General features: G+C 40.8%; 1 protein-coding gene across 1 annotated transcript in view; it reads right to left on the reverse strand.

The window, feature by feature from the left end:
• Nucleotides 1-1,319: 1,319 nt before the first annotated feature.
• Nucleotides 1,320-10,000, reverse strand: part of LOC137634135 (uncharacterized) — a 26,134-nt gene continuing 17,453 nt past the window's right edge. The window contains exon 3 of the mRNA XM_068366370.1: nucleotides 1,320-3,947. The gene's annotated coding sequence lies outside the window, so the exon portion shown is untranslated. The remainder of the gene's footprint in view (nucleotides 3,948-10,000) is intronic.

Consider the following 10,000-nt stretch of genomic DNA (forward strand, 5'->3'; position numbering starts at 1 on the left):
GTGATGATGAATAAGCTGCGGTCTGATAAATGACGAAGACATGACTGCACAGCAAAGCAAAAGAGTTACATCTCCTCTGGGGTCACCCCATGGCCTTCTTAAGAAGCAGGAGGTTCTTGTGGAGGCTATAGAGGTTTAGGTGAACGCTCAAGAAATATGGTGATAGGGAGCTACCGACGTTGCTTCTTCAACGTATCAAGAAGACCCTTGTAAACAGCAAACTTTATGTTTTCAAATTCAATGCAGTGGTCCTTTTAAGGATCACATGACATGGACTTCTCCATGGCACTCAAGGTCATGAATAATAGAAGCAACACACTTTAAAGACAGGCCCTCTGTCTCCTCAAAGGAGAAAACATGTGCAGCCTTGTCTTTGCCGGTAGACTTGGTTAACTCTTCAAGATCTTCGTCTGTCAGAGGTATCGATGAGGGAACAGACTTTTGTGATGTCATCAAACCCTTCGCCTCCTAGATGCTTCGCCAGTAGAACAGGCTTCTTAATGGCCGATTGCTATACAGACAGTCGTCAACTTATGACCGAGATAGCGACCAAGTCATTATCAACGTATGTTGAACTTAAAAAGTGAAGTTTCCGTTTGTCAATATCTTCTTACATTATTACGATTTTGCGAACACAGTGTTGTTTATATTTTCTCAACTTATTCTAAATACCTTCATAATGAATATTACATTAGTATCAATATGTTATAGGATATCACAGTTTCCATAGTTTGTTTATAGCCTCTATTAATCGTTATCATATGAATACTGTCTGTCTCGTCGTGATTTTTAATTCACTATCAAAATTTTATATTTCTTTAGACATTAGAAATTCTTTGTACCATCACTAAATGTTTCGATTATGTGAATACCAATATTAATCGGTAACGCATCAAAAGGAAATCATTCTATTTGCCGCTCGCCTTTCGACAAAAATATGACGCCATCACATTTCTTCTCTTATGATAAGTAGAACTATTCTCATAACAGATATAGACCACTGAGACAATAGATATCAGCACTTGATATTTCGATGATGGGAATAATAAGATAACTTGGTAACACATCAAAAGGGAATAATTTGAAAGGAAATTGCTATTTCCTACTCACTTTCCACTGGTATATGATGTCACCAGGCATATGATATGAACTCGATGGATATTAAAACTTTTCCTCATATTTTTTACTAAAAATGAATACTATTTATTATTAATAAAAAATATTAACTTACCAAGGTTAATATGTTTATTTTTATACAAGAAAATAGATTATTCCCAAGGAAACACCACATTTCCTATGTCATAAGATGCTACATGTGGTGAGATGCACCCTCAAATTAGCAAAGCAGTTTTGCGAAAAAAAGAAATTGAGGATTTTACAAGCTATCTTAGCACTTTTGTCTGGCACAGTAAATTTCTATAATTAGGGTGCATTATGAAATGTTAAAGTTAATAATTAATGACATTCCCGAATTCCCAATTTTATGACATATTAGAAACCACTACAACTATATGTTTGGCCTTTCAAGTTTTCTTTACGTAAAAGCAGTGTTAAAACTTTCTAAATCAAATTCTGGTTAAGATGTAAAATTCCAGTAATATTTCCCAAAATTCCTTATATAGCTTACACATTTTCACACAAACTTAATTATAGATCAAACAAAAAAGTCTCTAGATATTCCTCTGAGTGGAACACTTTTGCTAGTGTATGCGACTTTAGGTGTAGTTATTTTTCTGTTAACTTGGTAACACTGCACTCACTGACAGGAAGATGATTTTCCCCAAGGTCACATTTAGGAACTATCCGTTTCATTTCGGAACTCAGGCAACAAAATCATTGTGAAAAAAATAGCTTTAAAACTAAATATCACCATAATATAAGAACATCGATAAATACTGCATAAAAAACTAATGTGCCATAGTATCGTCTGCTAGGACACCACTAGTTGGCACGTTTGCTTGTATAAGGGGGGTTGCAAGTCATCAGCTGATCACCAAAACAAACAAATAACTTGCTGCTGTACTACATTAAATGGAGCGCAATATAAAAGTAAATTTATTTATTACATATGAATGATAATTGCAGGTTTATATTTCATGTATGGTGAGGGTGAGTGCTTGTAGGTCCTTAGGTGTTTAGTGGTTGTCAAACTCACCTATACATCTTTTTCTTAGTGTTAAGACGCAGCGTGATTTTTAGAGCATTTTTTCAGGAAAAAAAGGTGTCTTATGACATGGGAAATACAGCATTTGTTTTATCAGTGTACTATCACCGACATACTTGTGACGTCATCAGTGAAAAAATTGTCGTAAAGTTGAACAGTCATAGGTTGCATAGGTCATAAGTCGACGACTACTTGTATATCTTGAGAAGAGAAGCGCTTGTAAGTCGTTCACTACATCCGACCACAACTTCTTCCAGCAAGGAATAAATGGTTTATTTCTTAATTTCTAAGATGGTTTGTTCAATTATGATTAATTATGATTAAACAATGAGCAATGGTGTACTTCTTCCCGTATGCTCGCAAGGTAAACTGGGGATCACTATACATCTTCACTAAGATACTTAAAGGAATGCTAAGTGTAGTGCCTTAAAGGTACAGATCATACCCTCATTCATCAGTTGATGAGGTGAGGTGGTGTTAGGAGGCATAAACTTGGGGCGCACACCCTCATAATACAGATTAGCTGGGTGCTCACCTGCATTATATATTAGTAGCAGGACCTTGAACTCCATTCAGAGATCGGTGGGGTAGTGCTTGACTAGTGGGACGAAGCTCTGGGTGAACCAGTTGGATGTGAGAACCTTGGTGATCCAAGCCTTTGGATAAGGCATCCAGAACACAAGCAAAGAATTGTCGTTTTTATTCTAAAATGCCTTGGGGTTTGCAGACTTATTGATGAGGCCTGGCTTCCACATAAATCCTGCAGCATTGCCACATATGATGTGACAGTCGTTTTGAGCCTTAAATCCAGGGCCATGGACTTCATCCTTCATGTTGTATGGGAAGGCAGCTTCTTCCAGTACAAAACAAGTCTCATCCATGCTGCACACTTTCTGTGGACGATAGTTATCTTCATCGACTATCTTCTTAAATTCGGCAGGATATCTGAAGCCGCTTCAACATCTGCAAGACTTTTCCCCATCCAAAATAGTTTAAAATGAAACCATCCCTTGCTTGCAAGGAAACCTTTGGGAGATGATGTCGAGGGTTCTGACTCCAATTTCACCTCCCTCTCTCCTTCTCTGATGTCATTGTTGTCATCCACCACCACAACATTATTCGAAAACTACTGGTAGCACTTACAAGCCTTATCTTGGATGACCACAGTACTAAGGCAGATTCTTGCATATAATGCGACTAAAGCAAAATAAGCTACAGAACTAAAACTTGACCCAGTCTCTATGAGTATAGCCTAGCAATTTCTTCAAGTAAAACCAAAGGAATATTCAAATTTCCTCAAGTTCCATTCTTTGGCTCATTAAGTCTAAGGTTTCCCTTGTGGGTTCCTTGAAGATACCTAATTTTCATTTTTTTCCCCCTTAGGATTTGCCATACAATCTGGATTACATGGGGGTTTTTGTTAAAATTTAAAATTTTCAGAAAATATCATAGGTAAAAAGTGTCTTCATGATAGCCAAAAGGCAAGTTTTAGTTCTCTGAAGAGAGAACACTGACTGCTCAATTTACTCTTCTACTTAATTGACATAAGATTACTCCTATTTATTTTCATCTACTGTGGAAAATGAACTTGGTAGACATGTATGGGAACAGTACTTAAACTTAAGGCTAACTAAACTCTAAATCATTTATAGCATGCATGAACATACGATATGAAAACGACGAGGGAAGAAGAAAAGTGTGGAATGGACAGAAAACACACTCCTACTTCAATGCCCTTTTCTTAATTATCCTTCTTCATGGGGAAAGCTTAACAAGATGAAATCTGAAATATAGAAAAGAAAATCTGATAATAAAGCTATATAATAGAAAAACCAGGTGAACCATTCTTAAAACTTTCAATTTCACAAATAGCTCTCCTTTACATAATTTCCTACTGATTCACTACCATATTATCTAAAACTCTCAAAGAAGGTACTATATAACAAATGTATAAAGTGGCCCGACTGCCATGTCATTCTCTAACAGACACTGAAAGATGGTATTAAATGACGAGTGCATTCAGTGGTACTTCAGTTTACAAGTTTAATTCATACTGGGAGCAAACCCAAAAGATGAAATGTTCATGAAAGATTTTCCCATACGAAATAAAGGAAGCATGCTCTGTGTTCAAAATGTACATAAAAACACTGCCTTATAAGGATTTTTAGGGTAATTTAGTGAATAAATTATAAACCTAACATCAGAAAGGAATAAAAATTAATACTCCAAAATAAAAAATAAAAATATGAACATGAAATTTGAGGAAAGAGTGGCTGGCATAAGGGAGAAGAGAAAGTTGTGGGTTACTTGCCTAGACTTCTGGACACAGGGTAGTTATCTTTTTACCACATTCAAATTTTACAAGGTACCTATCAAGAGAAGACTGCTTTTGAAATTTCTTTAAAATTGTAAGGAAATACACAGCATTTTCACCAAACATATTCACTGTTCATCCTGCTGAAGTCTTACCTGGGTAATGTTGCTACCAAATTTTGCGAGGTTTCCTACATTTTTGGGGAAAAATTTTATGGAATCTTATTGCATCCTAGAAGAGCATCTATACCACCAAGTTTATTGTATTCCCAGGTTTCTTATTATTTGCAAAAGTTCAAATCGGTGGCGAAACAAAATCACAACTTTGGAGCTTAGGACTTAATCTCTGAATCAGACTGTAAGCAAACCATAAGTGGAGATTCTCGTTAGTTTGGTAACTGGTTGGGCCCTATATACACTGACTCCCCTAGCATAAAAACAAGTAAAGTTGGTTCTCCAGTTGGGTTATCTGCTCATGCTTTCATTTCATTAATGAAGATCGAGCAGCCTGTCCATGATTTGTCGCACTCACGTAAGATTTACATAAAATCTCGAGCAAATTGGTATAGCATTTTGAGTGATCTTTTGAGCTAGATTTGGTGACAATTCCTTGTAGTAGTTCTGTGCCACCTGTGGGTTGCGGAGCTTACTACAATCAAAGCGTTGGTGTGGTACCCTGTCAGGTGCCCTTCTGGGTGGTCGTAGGGTCGTCACGGAGAGTCGGGAGATGAGGAGTCTGTGGTCCGTCCAGCAGTCGTCCGCTCCGGGCATGGATCGGGTGATGCGGACGTCTCCTCGGTCTCCGGCTCTGGTCAGGACGTAGTCCAGGGTGTGCCAGTGTTTAGACCGTGGGTGTCTCCATGTGGTCTTTTGTCGTTTTGGTAACTGGAAGATGGTGTTGGTTACCACAAGTTGGTGTTCTGCGCACAAACCCAGTAGGAGTTGGCCATTGGCCAACGAACAACACCTCGCAGACCCCGTGGGTCAGGCCACTGTTGAGCACCACTGGACCACCCTCAGAAACGCCATGGCCCGTGCCGCAGAGGAAACACTAGGCTACACCACCAAGAAACGGCAGGATTGGTTTGATGAGAATGATGCTACCATCTCTCTTCTCATTGAAACCAAACGACAAGCACGCCTGACTTTGGAAAACCAACCAACAGCAGCTAACAAATGTGCTCACAAGGTGGCTGAAGCTGGTTGCCAAAGAGGGATCCGTGAAGCCCAGAACACCTGGTGGCAAAGAAAAGCTGCAGAAATACAGAGTTTCGCTGACCAACGTGACCTGCGCAGCTTCTATGCAGCAACAAAGGAAATATTCGGTCCCACACGGTCATCAGTGGGCAGCCTGAAGGACGCGGATGGGGCCACGACCATCACCGACAGCGAGGGCATCCTGGCCAGGTGGAGGTCTCACTTTGAGAACCTCCTCAATGACCAAGCAGACACCCCAGACGATCTCCTGCGAACGACCCCGCAGCATCCCGTCCGTCACTGGATGGCACTACCACCCTCCATCCATGACTTCAACAAGGCCCTGCAGCGCATGAAGCCCGGCAAAGCCCCAGGGCCAGACAACATCCCGTTGGAGCTCCTCACTCACGGTGGCCCCGGCTTGAGGAACCGTTTGATGCTCCTTATACTTAAAATATGGGAGACCAAGACCGTCCCCAGTGACTTCCGCGATGCAAACATCGTTACCATCTTCAAGAAGGGAGACAGGGAGAACTGTAACAACTACCGGGGAATATCACTACTAAGCATCGCGAGTAAGATTTTCGCTCGGATTCTCCTTGACCGCCTCCTTATTCTCGCAGAAGACGTCCTGCCAGAGTCCCAGTGCGGCTTTCGACCTTCCCGCGGGACCATAGACATGATCTTCTGTGCGTGACAACTACAAGAGAAGAGCCTTGAACAACAACAGCCCATAATGTTCATCTTCTGGGATTTGAAAAAGGCCTTCGACAAAGTACCTCGACCTGCCATGTGGACTATCCTCAAAAGATATGGCTGCCCACCCGATTTTGTCAAGCTGGTGCGTGCCCTCCATGACGGAATGGTTGGGAGAGTCTGCCACCAGAACACTCTTTCAGACCCATTCCCCATCAACGGCGGCCTGAAGCAGGGCTGTGTTCTGGCCCCAACGTGTTTCTCGCTATACACGAGATTCCCCCAGACACACCCTCAGTCGACCTACGTTTCCGCATGAATGGAGGCGCTTTCAACCTCGCCAGACTCCGCGCCAGAACCAAGACCACCTTGTGTGCAGTGCGAGAACTGCAGTATGCTGACGACAATGCCACCCCAGGTCAGACGGCAGAGGACCTGCAGTCGTTAGCTGATGCATACAACTCTGCCTACGAACGTTTTGGGATGCAAGTCAACACAGATAAAAACCAAGACCCTCGTCGAACATCCACCAGGACTGATGCTCCCAAACTTCAATACCACAGTGAATGACCAACAGATGGACCAGTTCTCCAACCTAGGGAGCATCCTAACATCAGCTCCCACAAGCAAAAAAGACGTAGAGAACAGGACCAGGGCAGCCCACTCCGCCTTTGGCCGACTCAACTGCCGCGTATTTAACAACCACGCACTGACAATGACCAACAAAATAATGGTGTTCAGGGCAGTAGTCCTCTCCATGCTCCTGTATGCATGTGAAACATGGACGCTATATAAAAACGATATTAAAAACCTAGAACGCTTCCAACAAATGAAACTGAGGCAGATCTTGAAACTCCCCTGGGAGAGCCACACCACCAACATTGAAGTCTTAGAACGTGCCTCGCTGACCAGCGTGGAGGCCACCATCATCCACCACCGCTGGATAGGACACGTGCATAGGATGGATCCATCTAGGCTCCCAAAGAAAATATTCTACGGAGAACTGACCCAGGGCACCAGACCACGAGGAGCCCCAAAAATGCGCTTTAAAGATCAACTAAAGCGCACCCTGGCTCTAACTGACATCGATCCTTCCTCATGGGAAGAAACAGCCAGGGACAGGAAAACCTAGAGGAGTACAGTACGCCATGGCACGGTGGACTTCAAGGAGAGGAGGAGACAAAATGAGGAGGCTAGGAGGAGAAGAAGGAGGGAGCGATTAGAACAGCCCCGCCCACCACCTACCCTCCCTTGTGAACACTGTCCGCGACTCTTCCACCACAGACTAGGACTTAACAGCCACATCAGACATAAGCACCCACCCCATAGATAGGAGGCTGATGGCTAACGACAGAACCCAATACTCGGACACGAGTGGGCGCCGACGATGGTGACAATTCTATAATAACATTGAGCTTGTTGTTCCTTTGAATGAGAATCTGGTCAACATGATTGATGGCCCTTCTCGTGCGTCAAGGTACCGAGTGAAGGACAAAGCCTGGTTCAATGATGGTTGTACTGTATTCTAAATGATGTGCTTCTTACTTGGAAAAGCGGGATGCTTATCTTTGTAAAGGTAACAGATCTGATTTGACCTGAAATAACTGTACTCAGCTTAGAGCTTTTGCTCTGAATTTATGCTCCAACTGAAAAGAAATACAATTTAACCATAAGAGAAAACCTTTCTCTTACAACACAGGAGCATAAGAGGTAGGATACCCTTAAATCTACATTCTTTGGTGTAGGTGTAATAGTTCTCCCTTTACTTGAACCAGTTTACTACGTCACTCACTGTCCAAAGAAAAAGGAATTCCTTTCCGCTTGATGTGTTGGACAGTAACCAGACTTGACCTTGCTCACTCCTGTTTTCCTACCGGCAAACTAATAAGTTTGGCTTTCATATCTTCTCAAATTAAAGTTCTCTTGATGGACCTTGATGTTTATGGAGGCAGACACAAATTGTATTTCTCCTGGTTCGTTTTTTTTTTTTTTTCTATATAAAGACTGCAGATTTCTTAGCTCTTAAGTTATGTTATTTTCCGCAAGCAAGCAACAAGAGGTTCTTTTAGCACTTGTTGAAGAATTGGTAATGTTATTTTATTCTTTAAATGAGTATGTGGAAGCTCAAGTCCAGCTGATTACTGCCCAATTTCCATAACTCCCAAATTCTCTAAAAGTTTAACATCATTTTTCTTGGTCTGAATAAGTTTGCTGATGGTAATCGTCTGTTTCCTAGTTTGCAATTTAGTTTATGTAAAGGCCTTGGAGTATGTGATACCCTTTTTACATTATCAAATGCTGTAAAAAAATATCCCTTGTTCGTGGTCACAAAGTTCGTATGACTGGCCATGATTTTAGTAGTCATGATTCCCGTGTTTTTCAAACTCTAACAGTTAAGAGTTGGATGGGTCTTTTCTTGGCATCATTGTCAAAATTTTAAGTGATAGATCACAATAAGTTGCTGTTGATGGGTTCATAATGACAACAGGAATGTGATACCTGGTGTTCCTCAGGTTAGTGTTTTTGGCACATTACTGTTCATACTAGATAAACTTTGTGGTTTGGCCTGGAAACTAGTTCGTTGCACATGCAGATGATGTTACTCTCTTAGCATCAATTCAATCTCCAGATTGTACATCTGGGGTTGTCGAACCCCTTAAAAAGGATTAACTAAAATTAATGCATGATGAGAATTATGGGGCATGAAGTTGAATCTCCGGATCTCAACACTGATGTTTTCTTAACTGTAGGATTCTTTTAAATTTCTAGGTGATTTTTACAGCAAAATTACTTTTTGAGACATTCAGTTTCTTCTTCTAAAGCACAAAAAACGGCTTAGAGAAAATCTTTCAAGGTTTCCAGTAAACAATCCATGCTTTACAGGTGTTTCAATTCTTTCATTCTACTTTGTTTCAAGTGTTTTTTCCTGTCTGGTCTTCAGCTGCTTAATCTCATTGTAATTTGTTGGACAGGAACTTTCGGTCTATTGAATTTCCTATTCCTCATTAATCTCTAGCACCGTCATTTAATTTGTTCGTTATGCATGTTGCATAAGGTTTTTCATAATTCTGACCATCCTTTGCATTTAGATCTTCCCACACAGTACCATCCTGTTTGTAATTCTAGGTATGCAGTTAATTCTAATAGTCATGCCTTCTCCATCATGATGCTTAATACTACATAGTATTCTAGAAGTTTTATTCCAGCTGTAACAAAGTTGTGGAATGATCTTCCTAACCAGGTAGTTGAATCAGTAGAATTTAAAAGTTTAAACTTGCTGGAAATGTTTGATGTTGAACAAGCTAACATGTCTTATTATAGTTTATATATATAAGATGTTTTAATCCCTTCGCTACTATGACGTCTACATACGCCAAAACATGCCTAGTAATACACATGAGGCGGGATACGTTATCTCCAATATCATTATTATCATTACTATGATAATCATTATTTTAAGCAACAGAAGAGTATAGCACATAGTTGTATATCACACAAGTTCACACTAAGGGAAATTTCACACAAGAATCTGCACTCCCTAATATTAGTCCTACTCCTGTCTTCAGGCAACCCACAAAGTCTATAGGATTCTAGCATTTATTTCTGAATATATAAGAGCTATTCTAGTCT

The sequence above is a fragment of the Palaemon carinicauda genome, chromosome 44 (genome assembly GCF_036898095.1).
Source record: "Palaemon carinicauda isolate YSFRI2023 chromosome 44, ASM3689809v2, whole genome shotgun sequence".
Classification (NCBI taxonomy): Eukaryota; Metazoa; Arthropoda; class Malacostraca; order Decapoda; family Palaemonidae; genus Palaemon; species Palaemon carinicauda.